This window comes from Heteronotia binoei, chromosome 15 (assembly GCF_032191835.1).
Source record: "Heteronotia binoei isolate CCM8104 ecotype False Entrance Well chromosome 15, APGP_CSIRO_Hbin_v1, whole genome shotgun sequence".
Lineage (NCBI taxonomy): Eukaryota > Metazoa > Chordata > Lepidosauria > Squamata > Gekkonidae > Heteronotia > Heteronotia binoei.
The window spans coordinates 37,227,235-37,254,664 of record NC_083237.1 but is presented as its reverse complement, the minus strand read 5'-3'; the positions used below and the strand labels follow the sequence as shown (position 1 = coordinate 37,254,664).

Genomic DNA, 27,430 nt, shown 5'->3' with positions numbered 1-27,430 from the left:
CTGGTGCTTCAGCAGGGTGGCCAGCACTTCCCTCACTAGTTTCACATGGGATTGTTTGTCTTGCGAATAAATAATGATGTCATCAAGGTACACCACCACCCCCTTGTACAGAAATTCCCGCAATACATCATTTATGAAATTCATGAACACCCCCGGTGCCCCTTGTAATCCAAACGGCATGACTAAATATTCAAATTGCCCCATCGGGGTGTTGAACGCCGTTTTCCACTCATCCCCCTCCTTGATGCGCACTCGGAAGTACGCGTCCCGCAGGTCAAGCTTTGTGAAAATCTTCCCCCCCGCCACCGTGCTTAGCAAATCTTTGATGAGGGGGATGGGGTAGGCGTTTGACATGGAAATCGCGTTAATCCCACGAAAATCCGTGCAAAGCCTAAGACTGTGGTCCTTTTTCTTTCTAAACAACACGGGGGCCGCGTGGGGGGCCGTCGCGGGTCTGATGAACCCCCTTTTCAAGTTCAAGTCTAGGAATTTTCGCAGCTCCTTCTTCTCAGCCCACCCCATTTGGTAGAGCTTGGCCCTGGGAAGGCTTTCCCCGGGGATTAGTTCTATCGCACAGTCTGTGCTCCTGTGGGGGGGTAGCTGGTTGGCCTCCCGCTCACTAAATACCTCCATCAGGTCGCGGTAGGCGTCCGGGACATGGTGCACCTCTTCCACCAGGACGCACGCCCTCTCCCGAGCGGCTGGCGCTCGTGGCCCCCATGCTGCCTGCCAAAGGTGCTGGTTGCAACTTGGGTCGGGAAATCTGATGGTCTGGGCTCTCCAGCGGATGAGGGGCTCGTGCTTTTCCAACCACCCCACTCCCAGGACCACGGGGTAGCCGCAGGCGGGCGCGATCACAAACGTCTCTGAGTCCCAGTGATCCTCAATCCCCAGGGGGCACGGCTCAGTCTCTTGCGTGCAGGGTTCCCCCCCCATTACTGACTCATCCATCTGTTCAAAGTGCATGGGGTGGGGCAGTTGTAAGCGTTTCAATCCCAGAGCCTCCACCACCTTGGGGGAAATCAGCTCTCTATTACAGCCCGAGTCTATGAGGGCCCGGATCTGTAGGAACCTTTTTAGCTTTGGGTTCAACAATTTGACCACTATAAAGTACAACCTTCCCGTGGGTCTCACCGTGAGCGGTGCCTCCTCTCGGTCGACCTGCTGGTTGGCACCGTTCAAAGCAGGTCGGCGTCGTTTCCCGCCGGCTCCTCTTCCCACGCCAGCTCGGCCAGCTCCTCTGACAGACGCACCTCCTCCTCTTGTAGGTCGTCTTGCACCAGGAGCACGCTGCTCTTCGCCGCGTCCTTAGGGCGGCCGGTGGTTTTCTTGGGGCCGGGGGTGCCCGGGCGGTTGGCTCCCTGCGGTGGGGCGGCCCCGGTGGCTGATTGGGGGCAGCCGGAGGCCAGATGGTTGGGGTCCCCACACCGAAAACAACGTCGGGGCCCCCCCGGGGCAGCCACCGCCTGCTTCTTGACTTTAGGTGGCTCAGCCTTCCCGGGGCTTGCTTTCGGCGTTCCCCTGCCGGCGGCCAGTGCTTGGCGCAGCATCGCCACTCGTTTCAGGTTGGTCTCCACCTCCCCCGCCAGCTGAATCCACCCCACCAGGGTATCGGGGCGGGCTTGCGTGAGCGCTCTATCCAGGATGCTCGGGTTCAGCCCATTGGTGAAGTGCTCGATCTTCATCACCTCGTTCCAGTTCCGAGCCCGGGCGGCGTTGGCCTGGAAGTCGGCCGCGTACTCCCGGATGGATCGGGCCCCTTGCTTCATGTTCCGCAGCGCCGCCAGCGCTCGGGTTTCTTGCAGGGGGTCCTCGTACTGGGTCAGCAGGGCCTGCACGAAAGTGTTTACGAAATGGAGGACCGGGCTGTTGGTTTCGCATAGGCTCACATACCACTTCTTCGCTGCGCCCCGTAGCTTCGACCCGAGGTAGTCCACGCGGCTCATCTCATCGGGGAATGAGTCCCCCCAGTAGTGCATGTAGCTGTTTGCTTGGATCGCGAAGTAGTTCACTTCCTCCGGGTCCCCGTCGAACGTGGCGTCCAGCTCCCGCCCCCCCCCCCAGGTCTCTTTGTCTGACCGGGGCAGGGGGGGGGCGCCGCTGGGGCTTGCGGGGCCGCTCCGGGTGGAGGAGCGGCGGGGCCCTGTCGAGCCGGGGGTCCCCGCGGACCCGCCGGGGCTGGCTGTTGCTGGCGAGCCCCGGTCACCCCCAGCGCTCTGCCCAGCTGCGCGGTCAGGGTCTGCATCTGGTCCTTTAGGTCTCTCACCGCCCCGTCGATCTCCCTGCGGACCATCGCGCGAAACGTCTCGTACTCCTCATCGGTCTGGTCCTTGGGGCTCGCCCCTCCGTCCTCCGCTCCACACTCGGCCCCTTCGCTTCCACTCTCGAGGTCCTGCGCCCCCGCGGCGCTGGCGCCTTCGCTCGCCTCGCCCGGGTGGACGGCGGCGGCCTCGGCCAGTTGGACCCGCTTGGTGTGGCGGGTCATGATCGCCTCCCGACGGACCGGGGCTTGATCCATCAGCGTAGTGGAGGTTCTTGGCTGGTATTGCCGTGGGGTCGCCACCAGCTGAAACTGTGGAGGGGAGGCCGCGGTCCTTCTGGCAGTATGGATGTGCCAGGGTGTCTCGGCCCCCTCCACTCTGGTTGGGAATCCTCCATTCTCCGGAGACTGTTCGGACATCGCCTTTTCAGTTGCCGGAAAGGTTGAACTCCAAGATAGGGAGTCCTTCAAAATGTCAAGTCGGCTGAATTCAATAACGAGTCTCTTGATAAAGTAGCAAGTTTATTGTAATCAGAACTGTGGACCATGGCAGAGATTGAAGGACTGAAACACATATGCACTAATCCAGTATTTAAAGTATGAATCTAAAGGATTCCTACGGGGGGCAATCTATGCAACACATCTTCACACTAGGATGCTACTTCTTTCGTTCCCAGACCGAAGTCTTGACACCCCATACTCCCCACAGAGAACAAGGCTGGGAAGGCGCCACTATCTTGTTCACAGGTTAGCATTTCAAAGCAGGTTACACAACAAAGGCATTTCTAGAGAGGGGGCAGGAGAGTGAGCTAACAGCCCCCGGTGTACACTGTAAAGTACCCAGACTCCTTCACTTCAGAACCAACCTTAATACAGATATTGAGTAACCCATAGCAGACTTGACAGCTACTCCATATGCATTCCCAGTGTTTTAATTACTTACTTAATTTACAAAATTTGTATGCTCCTCTTTGGTCAGTCAGGGTCACCAAGATGATGCAAGTTAAAATATTATTTAAAAACATCATAAAAACAATTTGTTAAAACAAAAAAAGAATAAATATTAAAAACACATAAATGAGTAATAACAGCATAGGTCAGAAAGAAGTGATTGTTGAGAGAATGCCCCATGAAAACATACAAACAAAAGATCTTCCATTGCTGGGCAAAACTATAATGAAAGTTCTTTCCTACATGCTCATTGACCTGTGTCAGCCTGATTCTAGTTAGTCAATCAGATGCACAGCAAATGATGTCACTTGACCAATCATGTATGGTGGTGTCCAGGTGATCTGACCAATCAGATGGGTTTGCTAGTTAAACCAAACACTTTTCAACTGCATTGGGTTCAATTAAACAAACACTTTCTCCCTCCCATCAGGTGCTAATGGGCTGGAATGCATCCCGCCCCCCTCAAATTTTTGTATCCTTGAAACTGTAATATCTAATGTTATGACCAGTGCCTGGGTTTTCTCCCATCTCCCTTATCTGAGTCTTTGAAGCTACAAGTAGCTTGACCAATATTTCAGAGAAAGAAACTTCCATCATTTCTAGGATTCAGCCTGAATGGTTTGAATTAAACAAGAAACTGCTTGAAGAGATCAGTTTCTTGACAGACACTGTTTCAGGGTGCCACCTACCTAATTACAGAAGGTAGGGACACTAAAATAGGCCTCAGAAGGTTACCTTAGCAATCAGGTAGAGTCATATGGGAGCAGGTTGGTTTTAAGCCACATAGGGATTTAATGGTCAACAACACAAGCACAGTTGGGCTTGGAAATAAATGGGGAGGTAGTGCAGATGGTCTAAGTGGAGTGATATGGTCCTCTGGCCCACTCCAGTCAACAACCTGCCTGCTGCATTAAGTTTCCAAGCACTTCTCAAGGGCATTCCCACATACAGTGCAGTGTATTAAACTAATTTAGATCTAATCAGTGAATGCACCACAATGGCCAGCCAAATCTTTTTTGTCCAGGACAGGCTGCAGCTGGCCAACCTGTCAAAGCTGAATTTTTATAGCTTTCCTGGAATCCATTGGAAGAGTGAGATAGACCTAAATGGTATTAGCATATCGGTGACAGCTCAGCCCAAATTTCTGAATGACCTCACTCAAGGGTTTCATGTAGAAGTTGAAAAGATTAGGGGGCAATATGAAACTTTGCCAGACCACATGGGTCAGTGGCCAGGTCATTAAGCAGCTATCTCCTATAGGCATCTCCTGACATCTGCCTTCCAAGTAGGAATACAACCACTGCAAAACACTACCTTGATGTCCAAACTCTGAAAGGTGGTCTATACCATGATCAATAATATTGAAATGGGGTTTCCGGGTCTCCCAGTATGGTAGGAGGCCTCCCATTAGCAGCTGTCTTTACCTTCAGCTGCTACAAGCAGTAGTGAGACAAAAATTACAAAGGCCAGAATTGTGTGTGCCACTACGTCACTTCATTGAGACCCAGTTTGATGTAGTAGTTAAGTGCGCAGACTCTGATCCAGGAGAACTGGGTTTGATTTCCCTTCCTCCACTTGTAACTGCTGGAGTGACCTTGAGTCAGTCATAACTCTGTTAGGGCTTTTTTCTCAACAGCAGTTTCTGTCAGAGCTTTCTCAGCCACACCTACCTCACAGGGTGTCTGTTGTGGGAAGTTTAAGGGAAAGGAGATTGTAAGTGACTCTGAGACTACTTTGGGTAGTGAAAGATATAATCCAATCTCCTCCTCCTCCCATGGAAAGCCTATGATTACATAAACTTGCTAGTCCCCCGGTAAGAATAGGGATCCCATGCATCCACATTTGATTGCCTATTGCCACTGATGGAGGCTGTGCAGCTATGTCACTTATAGGGGGAAAAATGACAGGGAGCCTTTGGAAGGGGTAATCAGAAACTCTGGTTTTACATAAAATGTCAGGTGATTCCTAGATCTACCCTACATCACTTCTAAGTCTTTCCCAAAAGTAACATAGCAGTGTACAAAGTATCCTTTCATAACCTAGAATTTATTTTTAGTACTCCACTCATTATTCTGCCTCTGTAATGTTTATCTCTTTATCTTGAAGAAAGAAATTAGTATTTTTGTTTGAGTCTGTGGTCTGAATTGTGTTTTTAAAACAGTTTTAATGCATGATCTTAAATTGGATTATAGTTTACCTTACCTCAGTTTTATATCATCTTTGCTGCATTTATATTCTGGAGAACCATGAGGGGGAGAAAACTACAGAATTCTTTCCTTGAGCTTATATTCAGCCTTAAAGAGAACAAACTGGCTTCTCAATTTATGTAGTGGTCTTTGCTGCCACCCAGTGGAAATAACAATTACCTGCAGTGGAATTTAGAAATACTGTGGAAACAACTACTGATCCTTTTTATTGAAATTTTGGACTGATGCCAAGTGAAGCTCTAATGCAGGGGTGGCCAATGGTAGTTCTCCAGATGTTTTTGCCTACAACTCCCATCAGCCCCAGCCATCAGCCATGCTGGAGAGCTACTGTTGGCCATCCCTGCTCTAATGCCTTCCGAAAAGGAATTGGAGATTGACAAAGATTATTCAGCATAAGAACTCAATTGCTTAAATAACATCAACAAACAACTAATCTAGTTATTTTTTTATGTGAAACACTTATGAATAAGGAGCTAATTAACAAATATTAACAAACTGTTAATCTTTCATATCTTTTAAACCTTACTATTCCAATCTTGCCATTCTTATAATTTCTGTCATTTCTGTATTCTTTCTCTTAACATAAACTATAAATTTGAGTATTATTTGCTGCTATTGAATATTCTAAATATTAATCTCTGGTCGTTGACTATTTGAAATATAAATTCCCTGTTGTTGAAAGCTGAAATCTAGCTCTATCTTGAGTTTTATATTATAAATAGAAGCCAAGGTCCAAGTCTAATTTTAATTGTTTTGTTGTGATGGATGTAATCAAATTAGGTATTGGTGAGTATTTTTTTGCTATTGTATGTGAATTTGTATTATATTGTCCCAGTATTTTGTTAACTATTGTCTAGTCTTCTTTGAAAGATCCTCGTGACGTAGAGTGTTAAAGCTGCAGTACTGCAGTTCTAAGCTTCGATCATGACCTGAGCTCGATCCCAGCAAAAGCTGGGTTCAGGTAGCCAGCTCGAGTTAACTCAGCCTTCCATCCTTCCAAGGTTGGTAAAATGAGTACCCAGCTTGCTGGGGGGAAAGTGTAGATGACTGGGGAAGGCAATGGCAAACCACCCCGTAAAAAGTCTGCTATGAAAACGTTGTGAAAGCAACGTCACCCCAGAATCAAAAACGACTAGTGCTTGCACAGGGGACTACCTTTACCTTTTTAGTCTTCTTTGTGTTTATATAGATTATATGTATATTATAGATATAAATATAGATATTATCAGATATTATTATAGATTATAGATATAAATCACGAATAAATAAATAAATATGTCTCAAACTGTATCAAAATCAGAAGACTTCCATTGAAATGGAAAGAGAACTGTCCATCTCCAATTGTTTAAGTCATTGTTAAGGCCTTAAGTTGTTGTACCTATTTGTTGCAATACTCTTCAAGTTTTTTTTAAAAAAATGGTCAAGTCACTGTTTATGTTATCAGATCATTGTGTCTATTGACTATATTCTTCAAGTCTATGAGTCCATTGGCTTTTCTTCATTGATGTTACAAAGTCTGATAATAGATTGTATACACGGATGATTAAGTCTGGATATATTGTAGTTTAGCATATAGTAGCAAAAAGTACCCTCCCACACACATATTGGTTGAATAATAATCTGATTTTATTGTACAAATTATATCAAGTACTTGTAATTCTTTGTGATTTTGGGCAGCTGTTTTACATGGTGTCTTCTTTGACTGACTAGTTTCATGAACTGAGCTATAATAATATAATAATATACTGCTATCAGAATAAAACTGTGGATTAGGAATTAGAAATTAGAAAAGGCCAGTTCTAGGTATTGTGAGAGCATGGGGAAAATGGCTAGAGTCAATTGTCTTATGAACAGCAGGTCAATTCCTTATTACAGGTGCACAACTCAACTTTTCACTGGTGATATATGAATGGCACTTTGCTATTTGCAAACCCTTATAACATGAAACAGTAATGAACAAGGGAACCTGCCTTCAGATGGCAGTAATTGTGTGAATGAAAGGTTTGTTTATTGCTACACTACATACTTCTGGCATCTTTTGCTCAAATGTAGCCAAATCCTTTGTTCTCTAAAGTTCCACATTAATTGAAGTTCTCCTCCTCTGCAATATATTAGTTATACACATAGGTAACTAGATAGATTTCAGAGCAAAGAGAGCTTTACTAACTGTGGGATTTTATAGAAGAGTAGATTGACCTTATTGGTGAAGAAGGTGATTTTAAAAATGTCAGCACAGTTGTAATGTGGCATAAAGTATACCTGTGCACTTACTACTACTTGAATGCATGTTCCTCTGTGAATAATTGTCACATATTGCAAAGGACTGCAGATAGTAATGTAACGATCATGTGCCATCACTGTTGGGATGTGTGTGTAAAATTTAACCTCAACAAAAGAGAGAAACAAAATCTGAGGAAATGGTCCAATATAAGAAATCCACCTGCTGTTTCGGAGGAGGAGGAGGAGAAGGAGAAGAAGAATTACAGATTTATACCCCACCCTTCTCTCTGAATCAAAGACTCAGTGGCTTACAATCTCCTATATCTTCTCCCTCCACAACAGACACCCTGTGAGGTGGGTGGGGCTGAGGCAGCTCTTACAGCAGGTGCCCTTTCAAGGACAACCTCTGCGAGAGCTATGGCTAACCCAAGGCCATTCCAGCAAGTGCAAGTGGAGGAGTGGGAAATCAAACCCAGTTCTCCCAGACAAGAGTCCACACACTTAACCACTACACCAAACTGGCTCTTTGGCCATTGATTGTGATACTATGACAGAAATCAAAATGAGCACAGAACCAGTAAATGATCATAATGTGGCCTCATCCTGGGTGGATCAAAGCATTGGACATGACATTCTTCCCAAATGAAAAGTAATAAGTTATTTATTTTTTGTGTTTTCATTTTTTTATAAATTTTATACCATAAGGAAAAAGAACAAACACAGAACCATATCAAAAAAAAATATTCAAGCCACAGTATAACATTTACATACATTCATAAATACATCTTAAATTCACTAAAACAGACCACAAATTTGCGATGTTTACAACATTTGTAGCCCACTCTTTTTGTAGTGGTCTAGAGGATTGCAAAATGAGCATAACACAGGGGAAAGGAGCTCACAATTTTGAATGGTGGAATATGAATAAATCAGTATTTCTTGTATTAGCAAAGAAAAGCCATATCAACAATACAGAATAATTTGTAGACTCCACCAAGATAAAAGGGGGGGACATAAATAATTTAAAAGTAAACATTTTTCAATTAATATTAGGATATAAATACAAAATCATAATGAAAATGGTATATCTTAAAGTAAGACAGAAAGACCTTACAATCTAGAAACAAATAAAAGATGGCAAATAAAAATTGACCCCAAGTGAAGCAGACATGGGTCAGACATACCATGGTGGAATAGTGTTCTCTGACAAAGACAGAATAATTATATTTAAAATAATGTAATTTAATTTAATCAAAATGATCCCAATACAAATATGCAAGAAAAGTCTATCAGTGGCTATTAGCCACAGTATATTGTTGGAACTCTCTGTCTGGGGCAGGGGTGTTCTGTATTCTTGGTGCTTGAGTGGGGCACAGTGGGAGGGTTTCTAGTGTCCTGGCCTCACTGATGGACCTCCTGATGGTGCCTGGGGGTTTTTGGCCACTGTGTGACACAGAGTGTTGGACTAGTTGGGCCACTGGTCCGATTCAACATGGCTTCTCTTATGTTCTTATGTTCATAAGAACAAAGCATACAGACAAAGATAGAATTATTGACTTGAACCTGTGATGCAAGATCCCATCCATTGGAGCTAGAAGACCTTATGGAAACATAACTGGTGGATGATCTCAATGTCTTCCACTTTCTAAATGCAGTTATCTGTTTCAAATCAAATTTGTTCCAAGTGCGAATCCTACCTCAAAGCATCACATTTTCAGCCCTCATAGCTGAGTACTGGAAGAAAGGGAAAGCTAAAAAGTCATCTAAGCATCTACCACTTTCTGCTTACAGAATCAAATAAATATGTATATTATATTACATATACCCCAAATAACAAAACCAATAAAGACAATCACCCAGAAAAGATCATTCAGCATAGTTTTCGTAGGAGAATTTGGCTGCAGCTGCTTTGAGGGAAATGCCCAACATCAGTGACCTTTAACAATGCAGTCCTGAGGTCATTGTTTCTCATGCTATAGATGAATGGATTCAGCAATGGTGGTAATATAGCATAGATCACGGCAAAAAGGATATCCAGATCAGATGATGTGTTATCTGGGGGCCTTAAGTAAGCAAATGTTCCAGTGAAAACAAGCAGGGACACCACAGTGAGGTGGGGAATGCAAGTGGAGAGGGCTGTTTTCCGACCCTGCACAGAAGGCATTCGGAGTAATGTTGCAAAAATCTGCATGTAGGTAATGATAATGAAAATAAAACATCCTCCACCTATGGTAAAACTGAAGATAAGAAGTCCAACTTCAATTAGATATAAATCCGAACAAGAGAGTTTTAGTATCTGTAGAATTTCACAAAAGAACTGATTGATTCTATTGGAGCAAAAATTGATGGCAAAAGTACCACTGGTATGTAATATGGCATAAAGGATACCAATAATCCATGCACTGGCTGCCATCTGAAAGCAGGCTTCTTTATGCATGATTGTTTCATATTGCAATGGACTGCAGATAGCAACATACCGATCATGTGCCATAACTGTTAGGATGGCAAAATCTGACCCCCCCAAAAAGAAATAGAAAAATACTTGAGCCACACAGCCTGAATAAGAAATTGACCTGGTGTTCAGGAGGGAATTGACCATAGCTTTAGGTACCATGACAGAAACTGAGCCAAGGTCCAGAACAGCCAAGGAAGAAGTACATGGGGGTGTGCAGATGATGATCAAGTGCTACAGCAATGATGATGAGAAGATTACCAATCACTGCAGTCAAATATACTGCTAAGCATACAAAGAAATGCAAGATCTGTAGTTCTCTGATATCTGAAAATTCCAGAAGCAAGAATTCAGATGTGGAGGTAAGATTGGGCATTTTGCTCACAATATCCAATTGCAGGTTCCCTGTAGGGCTGAGTGGAGAAAGAAAATTGGAGAACAATCCTCAGCAGGTCTCCTCAGAATCCTAATCTGGCCTCTTCAATGGTGCTTTTTTCAGGGAAATGGTCTTCTGAATGCACTGTTAATAAACTGATATAAGATAATGGTTGTTTAAGATTCCTAGTTTGTTCATCTCAGCCTGGTAGCTAACACAATGTTGAATAAGCAAAGAATGAGATAGTTTGCACATGGCCAAATTGCACAGGTGATCAATATTTCACTTGTGGTCCCTAATCCCTCCTTTCATGTGTTTGTTTTAGTCCTGGAACTATACCAAACCTTACAGAGGGACTCATATTCAACTTGTGGATGTATAGGTAGGGACAGTGGACAATTTCCTGATCCCTTATCTAGTTCCACATGTAAAGGCTCTTGTAATATATACAATACTCCCCCCCCCATGCACACACAATGATGAGTTGCTTCGTAGTCCCCTCCCATGGAGTCCGATATTCCTCACAGACTGGACAAGGGAAACTGGCCACCATGGTCACCCTTTGTTGTAGTAGGTTTTGTTGTTTTTTTTAGTAAACAGGATTAGCCATACTGTATATGGAAATTATATGCCAACACAGCTATAGAGAGTCTTGGGACTCCATTGTTAAGGGCCCGTCTTGGATTCCTGATAATTATTTTGATTCAACCTGACTGATTTCTGTGAATGCTGCCTCCCCCTCTCAGACCTTTCAAATGAGCAATTTCACCCCATATGAAAGCAGGTATCGTGGGGCACCCAGAGAAACAGGACTTTAATCACATCAGCAGCAGCCACCTTAGTCCTTTGTCTTAATTTTAACTCAGTCTGGTTCCTCACATCCAGTAAACCTCTCAGAAGTGATAGTTCTAGTAATAGTTCTAACTCAAAATAGATTTTTCCCCCAGCACCAGATTCCCACTCCAGTGGTCCTTAGGCCTAATGATTTTAAAAAGGCTCTTTTATATAGCAATTCATACCCAGGCATTCTTGAGAACCAAGAGCAGACTCTGTCTTCCCTGAAAACTATCTCTCAATTACAGTTGTTAAAGACTTTCATTTAGTGAGAGCAAGTTTGGTGTGGCAATTAGGAAAATGGACTCTAATATGCAAGAACTGGGTTTGATTCCCCAATCCTTCAAATGCACTTGCCAAGTGACCTTGGGTCAGTCACAGTTCTTGAAAGAGCTGTTCTCTCAAGAGAACTTCTTGAAAGAGCTTCCTCAGTTCCACCTACTTCACAGGGTGTCTGTTGTGGGTAGTGGAAGGGAAAGGAGATTGTAAGCTGCTCTGAGACTCCAGGCACTGTGGACAGATCAGTTAAGTGAAAGGTGGGGTATAAATCCAGTCTCCTCCTCTTTATACCATATAACCACCCCCCATTCCTTCTAATTAAAGAGGGAAAGTAAATTTTATATTCTCTGGTTTACTCCTTTAGACGGCAACAACTACTCCGTTAGCATATTCTTTGCTACCCAGCTATAATGTATGATCTCTCCACTTTTCTTTAGGCTGCCCATTTCATTCTAAGTAAATATGTATGTTTTCAATACCCTTTTCCTCTTTCCATTCCTGAAAGACAATGTGCATGCACACAAAAGCTTATACCTAAAATTAAAATTTGTTGGTCTTAAAGGTGCCATTGGACTCAAACTTTCCTCTTTTCAGACCAACAAGGTTGCCCACCTGAATCCATTGATTTATAGGTTTATGGTCCCAAGTGGAAATGAGTCTATGAGTGCATATAGGAAATCTGGCATCATAACTCCAGGAGCAATTCCTCTAACACACACACACACACACATATATATATAAGGATTTGTGATTAACGAAACACTTCCAGATAGCATAATAAAACCTTGTAGAGATCAGAAGGATTACCTGTGAAAGTGCTACAATCACTCTACACTCAAACACAGATTTTTCAGTATCAAAATTTACAAATACCAGAGTCCCGTTTCTTCTCCAGACCTTTTCATCTTAGGTTCCCTGTCTCCATTTCTGCTGAAGTTCTGTCATCAAGTGTTATATCTTCATTATTGATGTGAATGTGTACAAATGGATAAATAACATTAAGATCTCTGAAAAATGAGAGAAGATCTGATTCAATTCCTTCTTCAGCTGTTTAAATTCATGTATCCACTTGCTCAGGCCATTCCATAGGTGGCTTACTGCAATATACTCTTTTAATTTCCATGGAATCATATTTTAAAAGGCTGTGTATGGGTAAGACAGAGCTTAATTTATGTTCTGTTCTTGGCAACTTGCTCCCAGGAGTTCATCTCAGTTAACTGCCTATTGATGCTGAAGTCTTTACCCTCTGCTGTATCCCCCCGTAATTAACATAAATTGATGATTAGCACAGCATGCCTGTACATGAAGTAAGACCAAATATACCTAAGTGAAATCTATGTCTATCACAATATTATAGTTCTTCCATTTTGCCATCATGCACTCAAAAGAAAGATTCCAGACCAATTTTGGAGTTAGGCTTAGGTTTATTAAAATAAATAATTTAAGTCTAATTATATAATTACACTTTAAATATAATTTTTATGGACACTCTGTGAGTCTCCCAAGATTCTAGCCAGTGGTTGGGCAGTTCACAGTGATTCCAATTTTGCCTTGGTATTGTCATCATGCCTTGCTTTTCTTTCCTGACACATTGGACTGGTGCAGAGAAATGTTCATCAACACCGCTCTCCTGGACTCAGCATGTAAGTAAAAGGGATGTTACTGACAGTGTTATAACAGGTATGCAGACTGATCTGTCCACAGTGCCTGGATGTGTCTCCCCATCCACCAATGCCTCAAAAAGGGGTCAAGCAAATAACATACCTCAGAACTGTAGGAGAGCTTGTTTGTCCTTTCTTATTTATAGGGAAATACTGGGATTCACTGTGGAAATGTTGGGAAGCAACCCAGAAATATAAACATAGTTGTGTATGGCTGACAGTGTCACTATCTGCAGAATCTTTCCTGGGAATAATGGGCAGGAAGTTGTGAAGAAACAGGACTCCAAGATACTCAATTGTAGTCCAGACTAGCCAGATCTCATCAGATTGTGGAAGCCAAACACAGTTGATCCTGGCTAGTATTTGGATGGATGACTTCCAAGGAATACCCTCCTAGGAATACTAGGGGTGTGAAGCAGAGGCAGCCAATGGCAAGCTCACTCTGAAACATCTCTTGCCTTAAAAACAAGTCTAGCTCACCTCTTAGTGGTGCATTATGATAAAAGAGCTGGGACTGCTTGCTGTCAGACAATCTTAAGCTCTCTCAGCTATGCTACAGTCATACAAAGATTAATTAATTAATTTGTGGTATGATTTATTATTAATCTGCAAAAACAACACTAATTCCTTAGCACTAACTAACACAGATTTTCCAGATCAGACCCAGAGAGCTAGAGGTCTGAAAGTCCCAGGATATCCAAGGTAAAAGATCTATGGATTTAAGTTTGTGTATGACAATTAGGTTCCTCATAAACATGACTTAACAGCATCTGAAAACAGGGAAAAATTAAAACTGATAAAACAACACATTTCTGAAATTAAAGATGGCTATCCCAGGGTTTCTTGAGGTAAAAAATCTTGTAGCTACAATGTCTATAATGTGTACATTATACCCACATATAGGGTTAGATCAAGAAATAAGTCCTTCTTTTTGCATTTCCTTTTAATGGCAGGAAAGTTGATTTCCAGAGTTCTTGGTCCCATGTAAACTAACTGTCTCAATGCTTTGTATTGAGGAGAAGGAAAAGGGAAGAAATTACATCTTAACGTCTGCTGGTGCAGCTCTCCTGATGCCAAAAGGAAGAGGAGCTATTTCCATCTATCTGTTCCACAGTACAGCCCCTTCAACATGTTTCGCTAATTGTAGTAGGTTAATCATAACAAAGGGAATGACCCTTCCTCCATCACAAGGGACTGGTGGGGAGAAGAATGTGGCAAAGAACTACATCTGCCAGGATCTTTGGCTGGTCAACTTCTGGATCCAATTCATTATGCAGAGTTTCCAATGTAAGCTGCCCTGAGCCCATTTTTGGGGGTAGGGTGCGATATAAATTGAATAAATGAAATAGGCTAAAATATAGTTAACATGCATGAATGTAATGCAATAATTTACTGTAAGGAAACAGCAAATGTTACAAAGCTAATCATAGGTTCAGTTTGCAAAATGGAAAAAAAAACGATACTGCAAATAAGGTTAAAAGAAAAGATCTAAAAATAATAATTTCCAATGTTCGTGCCTTGCATTATCATCTACATCACAAATCTATATTTCTGTGGTGAGGCCAATATTCTCCAGGTTGTCTGGAAGGGTTTGAGGTTGTCATATCTCTATAGAGCACTTAAAAATGGATCCAGTGTTAGAGGCACTTCATCATAAGGGGGAAGTTAGCATCCTCCCATGGCGTCACCTCAACCCAGTCACAGGACCTCTTTCCTGCATACAAGCATATCAGTGGGTGCCTTGAGGAAGTAATCTTCCCTAGCACTACTCTTTGTCCCTGACCCTGGAGAAATGGGATCAGCCACTTCAAGGCTGTTGCATGAATCCCAACATTGGAAAGGTGGTATGTCATCAGATCATGGTCAACAGGGTCAAATGCTTCTGTCAGATCTAACAACAGCAGCAGTGCTGATCCACCTCGATTGAACTATCTACAGTAATCATCTGGGATAGCTGCCAATGCCAATTCCATCCCACAGCTGGGATGGAAGCCAGATTGGGATGCTTCCAGGGCCAAATAATCATCCAGAATAGTCTGGAAATGCTCTACCTCCAGTCTCTCAACTATGTTACCCAGAAACAATATATTCAACCCAGGGTGAAAGTTGGGTGCATCAAGGGGATTCAAATATTGTAATTTTATGCTTTTAATATTGTAATTATATGCTTTTAATTAGTAAATTGCATATACTGTTTTATATTGTAATTGTAAGTTTTACATGTGAGCAGCCCTGAGCCTGCTTCGGCGGGGAGGGCGGGATATAAATAAAATATATTATTATTATATCTGTCCTCTGCACCACCATAAATACATCATCCACAAATCTAACATAAAATTGAATATCTTTGAAAAAGGATTAATCTGAGCATTACAATAATTGTCTGATTCTAATTTGGTCTTAAAGAAGTAAGCAATAGATGGAGCAAAGGAGCTGCCCAACACTATTACTTAGCATTTTTTTAGACATGATAGTCTTTAGAACTAAACAAAATGGAGGAAGCCAAATAGGTTATTCTATCTTTCAAACGAGCAGGCACAGGACTATCTTTTTTTTTTTTTTAATTTTTATTTTGTTATTTTCCACACATAAACACCCTCTCTTTTTTTTGTCATAAAAAGTAAAAAAGAATAAAAAAACAAAACAAAAACAAAACAAAAAGAGAGAAAAAAAATATCCAGATAGAGAGTGATTGAGCACATTGAAATTACATTTAAAAAAATCACATTGTTAAGTTTACTATACAAATTCTACTAATCTATCCTTCTCCATATAAAATCAAACATCTCAACTTCCATTATAATTTAACATACACCAAACCAATAGTTAACAGGCGGTATCTAAGCAATCAGTTGTTTCCTACCCAAAAATAAAATTTTTCCCATTTCTTTGTGGCATCACATTTCGATAAGCCTTTAACCATATTTGATAGAATATCCATTTCTGCTACATTCAGTATTTTTTGAATTAAATCATCCCTTTGTGGAACATTTTTCTGTCTCCAGACTGCGGCATAAAGAATTCTAGCCGCAGTCACAATATATATCATTATATATTCATCTTCTCGTGGGAGCTCATCTCGGACCATCGAAAGTAACATTATCTCTGGTTTCAAAGTAATATTAACTCTTAATATCTCTATTATTAGTTTATGTACCATTCTCCAATACCTTCTGGCTAGCTCACAGGACCACCATAAATGAAAAAACGACCCAAACCGAGTCCTACACTTCCAACATTTCGGGGAGAAGATTGGATTTATTTTATTCAGTTGTACAGGTGTAACATACCACCTGTGAAAAAGTTTAAAAGCATTCTCTCTAAAATTAATCGGTTTGATCACCTTATAATTATTTTTCCAAAATTGCGCCCACTGATCTAGCGTGATGGATTTTCCCAAATTATTTGCCCACTTCAGCATTGTTTCCTTAATTACTTCATCCTCCAGCTTAATTTGTAGAAAATAATTATAAACCTTCTTAATTATCTTTTGCTTTTCTACCAATAAAATTTTATCAAAATCAAAATTTTCTTTCGTGAAGCCTAATAGTTTATCTTTATTATATTTTGATGTAATCTGCAACATATTCCACCAGTCTATCTTCACTCCCCGGGATTCTAGTTGCTCCTTTTGTCTCAGTTTATCTCTTTCGTCCAGTAAATCATTATACCTAATCACTACTGGTGCTTCCCAAATCTGTGGTAAAACAGCTGCTTCATGGGGTGAAATCCATCTTGGAGTTTTATCTCCATATATCTTAGCCTTAATCTTAATCCATGCTTCATATAAAGATTTCCTAATCAAATGGTTTCTAAAATAAGTTTGTGGTTTCTTTGTATACCAAAGATTAGAGTGCCACCCTGATTGTAAATCAAATCCTTCTAATGCTAGGATTCGTTTATCTTCTAAAGTCACCCAGTCCTTTAACCATAGGGTCTGGCATGCTAAATGATAAATTTCTAAATCAGGTAAGGCTAGACCACCATTTTGCTTTAAATCAGTTAACAATCTCCATTTAATTCTGGGTCTTTTCCCCTGCCAAATAAACAGTCTATATTGTTGATTAAGTTTGATGAAAAAAGGTTTTGTCACCGCAAAAGTGACCATTTGTAGCAAAAATAAAACCTTTGGCAATAAACCCATTTTAATTAATGCAGCTCTCCCCATTAAAGACAAACCTAAATTATTCCATTTTTTTATTAACAGCTCCGTCTCCTTAAGTAATGGAATATAATTATTTTCATAGATGGTGCTACATCTATTGGTCATTATTATACCTAAGTACTTTACTTTTTTCTCAACTTTAAAACCTGATTTCCTTTCTATTTCTTGGGTTTGTTGTTGAGTCATATTCTTCGTCAGAATTTTTGTTTTTTGTTTATTCACCTTTAGGCCTGCTGATTCACTATAATCATTTAACTCTTTTAAGACTTCTTCTATTGCTTCCAGCGGCTCCTGTAGTATTAGTACCATATCATCCGCATAAGACAAAATTTTGTAGTCTTCTCCTCTTGTCCTCAAACCAGTTATTTTTTTTATTTTTCCGTATTGCATTATTCAGGAATTCTAACGATAAAATAAATAGTAAGGGTGAGAGTGGGCAGCCCTGTCTAGTACCTTTTGCAAGAGCTATATCTTCAGTTTGTTCTCCATTGACATTTATCTTGGCTCTTTGCCTATCATAAATTGCTTGAATATTTTTAATAAATTCTCTTCCAAAATCCATTTTTTCAAGGACCCCAAACATAAAATTCCAGTCTAGGTTGTCAAATGCCTTTTCTGCGTCTATGAATAGAAAGGCTACTGGCTTATCCCGATTATTTTCATAATATTCCAAAGCGTTAGATAGTATACGAATATTTGTTCGCATGTATCTTTTCGGAAGAAAACCCGTTTGATCGGTATGTATTAAAGTTGTTAATATTCTTTTTAGTCTATTAGAAAGAATAAGGGAGTATAATTTGTAGTCTACATTTAACAACGATATTGGGCGATAAGATCTAATATCTTCCAATTCTCCACCCTCTTTAGGGATAAGACTAATGTTACTATATCTCCAAGAATCTGGTAAACTAGCAGATTGCCAGATTTCTTCAATTAAACTTTTAAAATGATTAATCAAATTATCCTTAAAAGTGATGTAATATTCAGGCGGAATACCATCAGGGCCCGCCGCTTTATTTTTCTTTAATTTTGACAATGCTTCTTCTATCTCATACATTGTGATTGGGTTGTTTAATATCTTTTTCTTATCTTCCGTTAATTTTACCCATACTTTATCAGCTAGGTATTCCTCTTGTCTCTCTTTCGGAATCTGCCTTTTTTTATATAAACTTGTATAAAAATCTTTTATTATTACCTTTAAATCTTCAGTTCGTGTTTTATAATTTCCATCTTTATCTTTCAGTGTTTTTATAATTTTTTTTTCATTTTCTTTCCTTATTTTATACGCTAGCCATTTCCCCGCTTTGTTTGCGTGGTCAAAATAATACTGTCTAGAGTAAGCTATTTTCTTATCCATTTCCTCTAGAGCTACCAAATGTAGTTTATGTTGTAAAATTCTGATTTCTTCTATAATTCTCTTTTGGTAGGGATTAATTTTTAATTGATCTTCTTTTTGTTTTATTAAATCCGTTAATTCAACCATCTTCTTAGAGTCTTCTCGTCTCTTATTTGCCATAAAATTAATAACTAAACCTCTAAAATATGCCTTACTTGTATCCCATACTGTAGCAATCGAGACCTCCTTTTGTAAATTAAACTGAAAGAAGAGATTCATCTCTTTACTTATATATTCTACAAACTTCTTATTTTTTGTAAGGCCAGGGTACATTCTCCAACTAGATTTCCTTTGACTATGCTTCAAAACTAAAGAAATAGGCGCATGATCCGCTATAGTTGATGGTAAAATTTCTGCCTCCTGCACTAATTTCAGCAAGTTGGTCGATATCCACATCATATCGATCCTTGACCATGATTGATGCCGATTAGAAAAAAAAGTATAATCTCTATGGTTTGGATTTAATATATGCCATATATCCACCAGCGCCAGTTCTTCGACCATTTCACCAAAAATCTGCGGTAAAACATTGCTTCCAGTGACCTTTTTCCTCCTCTTTTTATTCACAACTCTGTCCGATCTATCAATGTCAGTAATACTTACTGCATTAAAATCCCCCATAATACAGAAGTTTTCATATTCATAGCTTGTGATCTTAGAATACAAATCCTGATAGAAAGCTCGCTGATTTACATTAGGGGCATAAACATTCACTAAAAGAATTTTCTGTTGATCCTTCTGGATTTCTATTCCTTGAAAACGCGCATCACTAGCTTCAAAAATTAACTTAGACTGAATATCTGCTCTAATATATGTTACTAGTCCTCTTTTCTTTTCCCTTTCCTCAGAGGATATTATCGCCGTACCTAAACCTTTATTAATTAAAAAATGTTGATCCTTTTTTCTTATGTGGGTTTCTTGTAGGCAGATAACATCTGCTTTTAACTTTTTAAGTTGGAGAAATACACGCTTTCTCTTCTGAGGCGAATTCATTCCATTAATATTTATTGAGACAATCTTCCAATTACTAACCATCCTAAATTACCCGTCTATCTGTCGCTCTGTCAGCTGCGCCTTCTTTTTTTTCTGTAATCTAGTTTCTCTATATGAGCTTTCTTCGCCTTGTGACGCCTCTCCCTCCTCTTGTTCACTTAAACCCTGTGGAGAGCCGTCTCCCACCCGATCTGTCTTTCTTAATTTCTCCTTTCTTTGCCAGTTCCTCACGTGAGCCTTCATAAAATCGTCCAGTTTAAGGACCGAGTCAATCCTATATCTGGTATTCATATATGTAAATAACATTCCTTCCGGGATTAACCATTTATACATTATACCTTTTTCCTGCAATTTCTCCGCTAATTTAAAATATTCTCTTCTTCTGTTTCTTATTGACCATGGAATCTCTTTTAAAATCTTAATTCTACTGCCTCCAATCATTATTTGTTTCTCTCTAGATTCCGTCCAGACCGTCTGTCTAATTACCCTACGTACAAACTTTACATGTACCTCCCGCGGAAGTTCATTCTTTTTCACATATAGCGTGTTAACTCTATAGATAGCATCAATTTCTTTTTCTATTTCCTCACTTTCCAATCCTAATATATCCATTAAGAGCTCCGCCATTATTTTTAATAGAGATTCATTTTTTTGCTCAGGTAAATTAAGAAATCTGAGGACATATTCCGCCCGCTCCATTTCCATTTGTGCTATTTTGTCATTTTGTTGAGCCTGTTTTTGTTCTATCTCATCAACTTTGCTTTCAGTTAATTTTAGTTTGCACTCTATAGACTTAGTAATTTTAACAACTTCAGATAAATCTTTTTTAGTGTCTTTAAATTTGCTATCTAAGCCTTCTAATTTGTCTGCAAGACCATCCATCTGCTTAGATAACGTATCTTTCATTTCATTTAATGCCTCCATGAAATTCTGCTGCATTTCTTTCATACCTTCTTGAGAAATTGCAGACGCCACTGTTTTAGGGTATCCAGGGGAAGCCCTGAATTTCCCTTGCTGAGACATGGTAAACCAATGCAATAATAAACTTAACAAGTTGTAATACTAAATTAATTCCCTGACAGGGTTTCTCAGCTGAGCTGACAACAAATCAGAGCAAACCTTCTCACCAGTACCATAAAACAAAAAAAGATAGAAAATAAACCTTCTCATGCACATCAAAAAGCATAAACCATAAACCTTAACAGTCAAATTATGGCTTTAAGTTTCAAGCTATATATTAACTCCCCCAAAGTTTCTTTATCTTTCTTCACAATTCTTTGCAACCCAAAGTGTCTTCACTACAGCGTCTTTCAGTTCTTCCAAAATCTGATACACATCCCCACTTCCAGTTCCTCAGAATATAAATTGGAATCAGTATAAATAAGCAAACTTAGCAGATCAAAGTTTAGTCTCAACACCGTTGCACCACCGGCAGAGACAGTCTTCCCAGGCTATGAGTCATCACTCAACACCTCTTTGACAGCCCGACCTTCTCACCAACGCTTGCTCTGCCGTTTCCACTTCTGTCCACCTGATTTGGCGCTTGCCAGCCACCGTCCCGATCCCCTTCTCTTCAAACCAATAATAAAGAAACCGTTCTGTCAGGACTTATAGTTCTCCAAGTTTCTCAGTCATTAAAGTTCAGAGCCACTCCACATCTCTACTTTGCAGCCAAAAAAAAAAAAAAAAAGAAAGAAACAAAAATTTAATCAAACCGCCGCAATCAGCTCCACCTCGATGCCGTGCGAATGCTTCCGCTGCCGTCCCCGCTCCTCAATTAGGAGGGGAGGAGCCTTCCTCTTCGCTCATTAACTTCAGCGTCGAAATGTCAAAAACAGAACAAAACAAAACAAAACTGAAAATACCGCCGTCCAAAGTGCCAAAAGGAAAGCCCAGACAATAAAGCTGAAAAAGAATCTTGCGTCGTCCTCTTCAGACTCACCACCCCCTGTGGCCCAGTGGCTGGAGCCAATGCGACCAAGACGCCGTCTGCCTCCGGGAAGTAAGGACTGAGGGCAACTACTTGGGGGGAGCTGGGCACTCTCACCCCCTTTCCCTCGCCCCTTCTTAATACTAACCTCCACCACGGAGATAGTATGGACCAAACCAGTCCCCCTATGAGACAGAAATTCAGCGGGCTTCAGCTGCAGCTGAAAGACACCGCCGCCCTGCTCTGCCGCTTACCGGAACAAGTTTCTGTATACCTTTATTGGCATAACCAAAAGAGATATACAGAAACTTGTCAGACAAACAATAGTCAAATATGTCAATTCAAAGCATAAAGGACTAAAATAAGATTTAAAATCACAATAAAACCTACTTAGAATATTTTTTGACAATTTCAGCCAAGAATTTGGCAACAGCTCTTGTGATATCAGTTATGTTATCATTTAGTAGGAAATGACAATCAATCCTGCTTTCTTGATTATAGGATGGTAAGGCAAGACTATCTAACAGAACCTTCTGGAGATTAATATACAGCAGTTCAATAAGATATGCTGGATGGAATCAGGCGAACTTGACCCGCATGGACAATGTCTCTCGCTAAAGGGGACTTGAAGAAATCTCCCAAAGAGAATGTTGAAGGGAAATGCATTCATTCTAGCTAGCATAAAAGCTCTCCGATGTTGCGGGTTATCTAGTTCAGATAAATATTTGGCCATTTTCCTGGCTGTCTGATCAAGTTCAAGTGAGAGCTAGTATAGAGTTGGATAGGACACAGTTTATGGAATTCTAAATCTGTTAGATAAATCTAAAATTATAAGATTCATCAGATGAAAATAGATCATCGATGGCAATGCCCATGTGTTTGAACTTCAACATGATTCCATCTAGCCAAGCAGCATTATAAGGGTCTCTTATTAAGTGGTTGAGCAGGCTAGCAGGTTCAGCCCTATAAAATAATCATAAACAATATTTAAAAGTTAGAGTCCAAGCTTTTGTTTCAATCAGAGATTGACCTGTTTCTGAACAGATTATAAAATAAGGAACACAATTGCAGATTCCTAAAATTTGTCGTAAAAATGCAGCCTGGATATTTTTTATTTTCTGGTCCAGAGCATAAATCCACAAAGGGATACTATACAAAATTTGTGATAGTGTTTTAGCATTAAAAGCTCTGATTGCAGCAGGCAAATATTGGTTACCTTTTTATCATAAAACTGTTTAATTTGAGATGAGCACAAGCTGTATGCTAAGCTGTCCAAGTGCGAGTTTCACAAACAGGAACTTGACTACCTAGGGTTCCGAGTTTCTGGGAAGGGATTGGCGATGGACCCAGACAAAATACAGGTGGTGCTGGACTGGAAACCTCCGAGGACATGTAGACAGCTCCAATCCTTCCTTGGGTTCACAAATTTTTACAGGGGGTTCATTCAGGGGTTCGCCCAAGTGATGCTGCCACTGACAGACTTATTAAAAACCAAAGGGAAGGGCCCCAAAGCGAAAAAGCCTGGAGTTAAGTTGAAATGGTCCCCGGCTTGCCAGGAAGCCTTTGACAAACTCAAGCTCTTGTTTACCAGCGAGCCGGTCTTAACACACCCAGAGGAGCTTAAGCCCTTTGTGGTTCAATGCGACGCTTCCGACGTGGCTGTAGGAGCCATATTAATGCAAAAAGATTCAGAAGGGCGGTTGAGACCATGTGCTTACATTTCCAAGAAATTCTCCCATGAGCAGCGCAACTGGTCGGTGTGGGACAAGGAAGCATTCGCAGTAACTTTCGTATTGAAAACATGGCAATCATGGTTAGAAGGGGCTAGAGTGCCATTCGAGATCTGGGCCGACCATAAAAACTTGGAAGCACTCACCGGGCGCAGAAAACTGACTGAAAAACAGATCCGGTGGGCGGGATTCTTTGCTAAGTTTGATTTCACTCTCAAACATATTCCGGGGTCGAAAAACTTTTTGGCCAACGCCCTCTCCAGGCTGCTGCAGCACGAAAGCCAGTGAGAGGAGGTGGTAGATTCCCTCATTCCCCCCTCGGCTGTAGCAGGAGCGGTGATCACTTGCTCAGGAAAAAAACCAGCAGTGGAGCCATGGGGAGGTAATAGACTCATTGTGGAAGCTGAGCGCGAGGGAGAAGAAAGGCCAGAGGGAATAATAAAAGGGTCTGTGAGGTAGGATAAACTGAAAGAAAGTGAGTGGCCCAAGGTCATTCAGGGTGCTTTATGAAGAGGCAGCTGCGCTGGGCAGGGCATATTTCTAGGATGGAAAACCACCGCCTTCCCAAGATTGCTCTGTATGGCGAACTTTCCACCGGCCATCGAAATAGAGGGGCACCAAAGAAGAGGTACAGGGACTCCTTGAAGAAATCCCTTGGCACCTGTCACATCAACCATCACCAGTGGTCTGACCTAGCCTCAGATCGCAAAGCATGGAGGCACACCATCCACCATGCTGTCTCTTCCTTTGAGAACGCACGCATAGCTGGTCTTGAGGACAAAAGGAGATTGAGGAAGAATCGCACTGCTACAGCATCAACCCCAAATCAGACTTTTCCCTGCAGCCACTGTGGCCGGATCTGCCTGTCCCGCATTGGTCTTGTCAGCCACCAGCGAGCCTGCAGCAGACGTGGACTGCTGCACCCTTCCTAAATCTTCGTTCGCGAAGTCAAGCCGAGAGAGATGAAAGAATAGGGATTTGAACAAAGGTATGGCAGATCTGAGACAGAAACCATTGCCATAACAGATAACAGATACATATCTGATTGAAATATAGCCCTTCATGAATACAAACTAGGATCTGATCAGCATTAAATACAATAGGTTCAGATGATCACACTTTTATTTTCTATTTTATTTTCCCCCACAAAAAAAAATTGTGTATGGGATTTTATTTATTTATTATTTTCAATTTATAATCTGCTCTTCCTACAACAGGCTCAGAGTGGATAACAGCAGTCAATAAATATACAAAGTTAAAATTAGTTTATATATTTAAAAACAGTATCACACACAAAAAAGACTTAAACACTACAGATGGCAGTATCAGATTTCATCTACTCATAAAAATGTTGGAGACATTTATTAAGAGAATCTTAATTTTACTAGTATTAATAAAGCATTGTTAATTTGTGTTTAGTACATTTCTGTCCCATCCTTGTGATTTTCCCCAATGTATATAATGTGTCCTGTTTTCTGTTGTCTTGTAAAACTTCAGGATAGCAAGCCAAAGAAAATATGGACCAACAATTTTAAATGTACTAGATGCACCGGCAAGTGGGGAACATGGAAATATTACGTTGGATCTATGGTTCCTTTTTGTCAGCACAAGAAGCCTTCTAAGAGAAGGAGAAGCCACAATGACACCGTAGGGAGGAGAGGTGTTCTGGAAGTCCTGCAGTTGCCTGTTTGAGATGCATTCAGTTCTACATGAAAACCCTAACATATTCACCTCTTGCAAGGGGAATGGGAAACCCTAAATTTCTAATTCTATCTGCATTGGCATCACAGGTGGGGCATCTACCAGTGCCCTGGACTTCTGACTGGGCTCACTACCACCAGACCTTGCACACATACCTCCTCTGCCACCTGCCTGAGTGCCCTTTCTTTGCCCATGAGCTTGCAAGCACTTTGATGATATCAGCTACCTGGACTTCTTACTGTTTCCTGTAAATAGTTGGCCAATAAGTGACACTCCAGGCCACACAAGCCTTACAGTGTCATTGAAGAAAGGGCAGCAGGTGGCTGTAGGAGTGGTTCAGACTCAGAGCAGGTGGGCAAAAGATGCACCGGCTAGTGGAGAGCAGGGGTTTTTTTGTAGCAGGAACTCCTTTGCATATTAGGCCACAGCCACATGATGTAGCCAATTCTCCAGGAGCTTACAGTAGGCCCTGTACTAAGAGCCTTGTAAACTCTTGGAGGATTGGGTACATCAGGGGTGTGTGGCCTAATATGCAGAAGAGTTCCTGCTACAAAAAAAAGCCCTGGTGGGGAGTATGTTGGAGGGGACAAAGATCATAGTGACGGACATTGGAGGAGAGGGGGAGCCTTGAGCACTCTTAGCCAAGGCCCATCAAAACATGGAACTGGCCTCACCTCTGTCAGCACCATCAAATAAGTTAACATACTCTTTTTAGTATACTATATCTGAGGTTAAAAAAAGGAAAGAAAACTTCTGAACAAGATTATTCAACCCTGCTTTGGTACAGAAGCTTTGCTTACAATTATTATTTTTTTAAATGCCCCAAATTAGAGAGCTTCAACAATGCAGTCTTAATTTCTTTGTTTCTCATGCTATAGATTAATGGATTAAGCAAGGGAGGGAGGATAGCATAAATTATTGCAAAAAGAATATTCTGGTCAGATGAAGCTTGACTCTGAGGTCTTAAATAGGCAAACATGCTACTAAATATAAACAAAGACACCACAGTGAGGTGGGGAAGGCAAGTGGAGAGGGCCTTTTTCTTACCATGGACAGAAAGGATTCTGAGTATTGCTACAAATATCTTCATGTAGGAGACAGTGATGAAGATGAAGCATCCTAATCCAAGGCAACTGCCAAACATAATAATACCAACTTCACTAGATACATGTCAGAACAGGAGAGTTTTATAAACTGTGAAACTTCACAGAAGAATTGATTGATTGTGTTGGAGCAGAAGGTGATGGCAAAAGTTCCTCCACTGTGTAATATACCAAGGAGAACACCTGCAATCCATGCACAGGCTGCCATCTGAATGCAAGCTTCCCTGTGCATAATTGTCTCATATTGCAATGGACTGCAGATGGCAACATACCGGTCATGTGCCATTGTTGTTAAGACTGCAAGATCTGATCCTGCAAAGAAGAGAAGAAAGAAAACCTGGGCTACACATGCAGAATAAGAAATAGACCTGGTGTTCAAAAGGGAATTTGCCATAGCTTTAGGTATTATGACAGAAACTGAGCCAACATCCAAAACAGCCAAGTTCATTAGGAAGAAGTACATGGGCGTATGCAGGTGATGATCCAGGGCTATAGCAGTTATGATGAGAACGTTGCCAGTCACTGCAGTCAAGTATACCACTAAGAATACAAAGAAATGTAGGATCTGTAGTTCTCGGATGTCTGAAAATTCCAGGAGCAGAAATTCAGATGCGGAGGTAAGGTTGGGCATTATGTCCTCAATATCCAGCTGCAGTCTGTCTGTAGGACATATTAAATAAACCATTTTATTCTAGTAATTCCAATTAACAATTGGTCTGGTTTTCTGTGTTTCTTTTGTTTTTGGTGTTTTTGGTATTGTGGGAGGTGGGGGCTGGTGTGCCTGGAAGTCATGGTGTCTTCTGAGGACCCCTGGTGGGGCTAAGATGTTTCAAAGAGGTGGGTTGATATTTGCCTGCCTTTGTGTCCCAGCCCTGGTATTCTTTAGAGGTCTCCCTTTCAAATACTTGCCAGGGTCAGCCCTGCTTAGCTTCTGAGATCTGATGAGATTGGGCTTGGCTGCGTTTTCCAGGTCACAGCAACAATCAGTCTGGCTTTCTTGTTTCACTATCTCAGTCTACAAGACAGCCCTGCTTTGAATTTAATTTGTGTGTGTGTGTAGGGCGGGTGTATTCTCTTCATCAGGAACAAAATAGACCAGTTGCAAGATCTCTCACCTGCTGTCTTCAAACACAACCTCCTCATATTAAATTGCAGTGATCTAAGCTTGTACA

The 27,430-nt window shown here is 41.2% G+C and overlaps 2 pseudogenes; both read right to left on the bottom strand.

The window, feature by feature from the left end:
* Window positions 1-9,508: 9,508 nt before the first annotated feature.
* On the bottom strand, window positions 9,509-10,475 carry LOC132583414 (olfactory receptor 14A16-like; annotated as a pseudogene).
* Window positions 10,476-25,960: 15,485 nt separating this feature from the next.
* Window positions 25,961-26,914, bottom strand: LOC132583413 (olfactory receptor 14A16-like; annotated as a pseudogene).
* Between the last annotated feature and the right edge of the window lie 516 nt (window positions 26,915-27,430).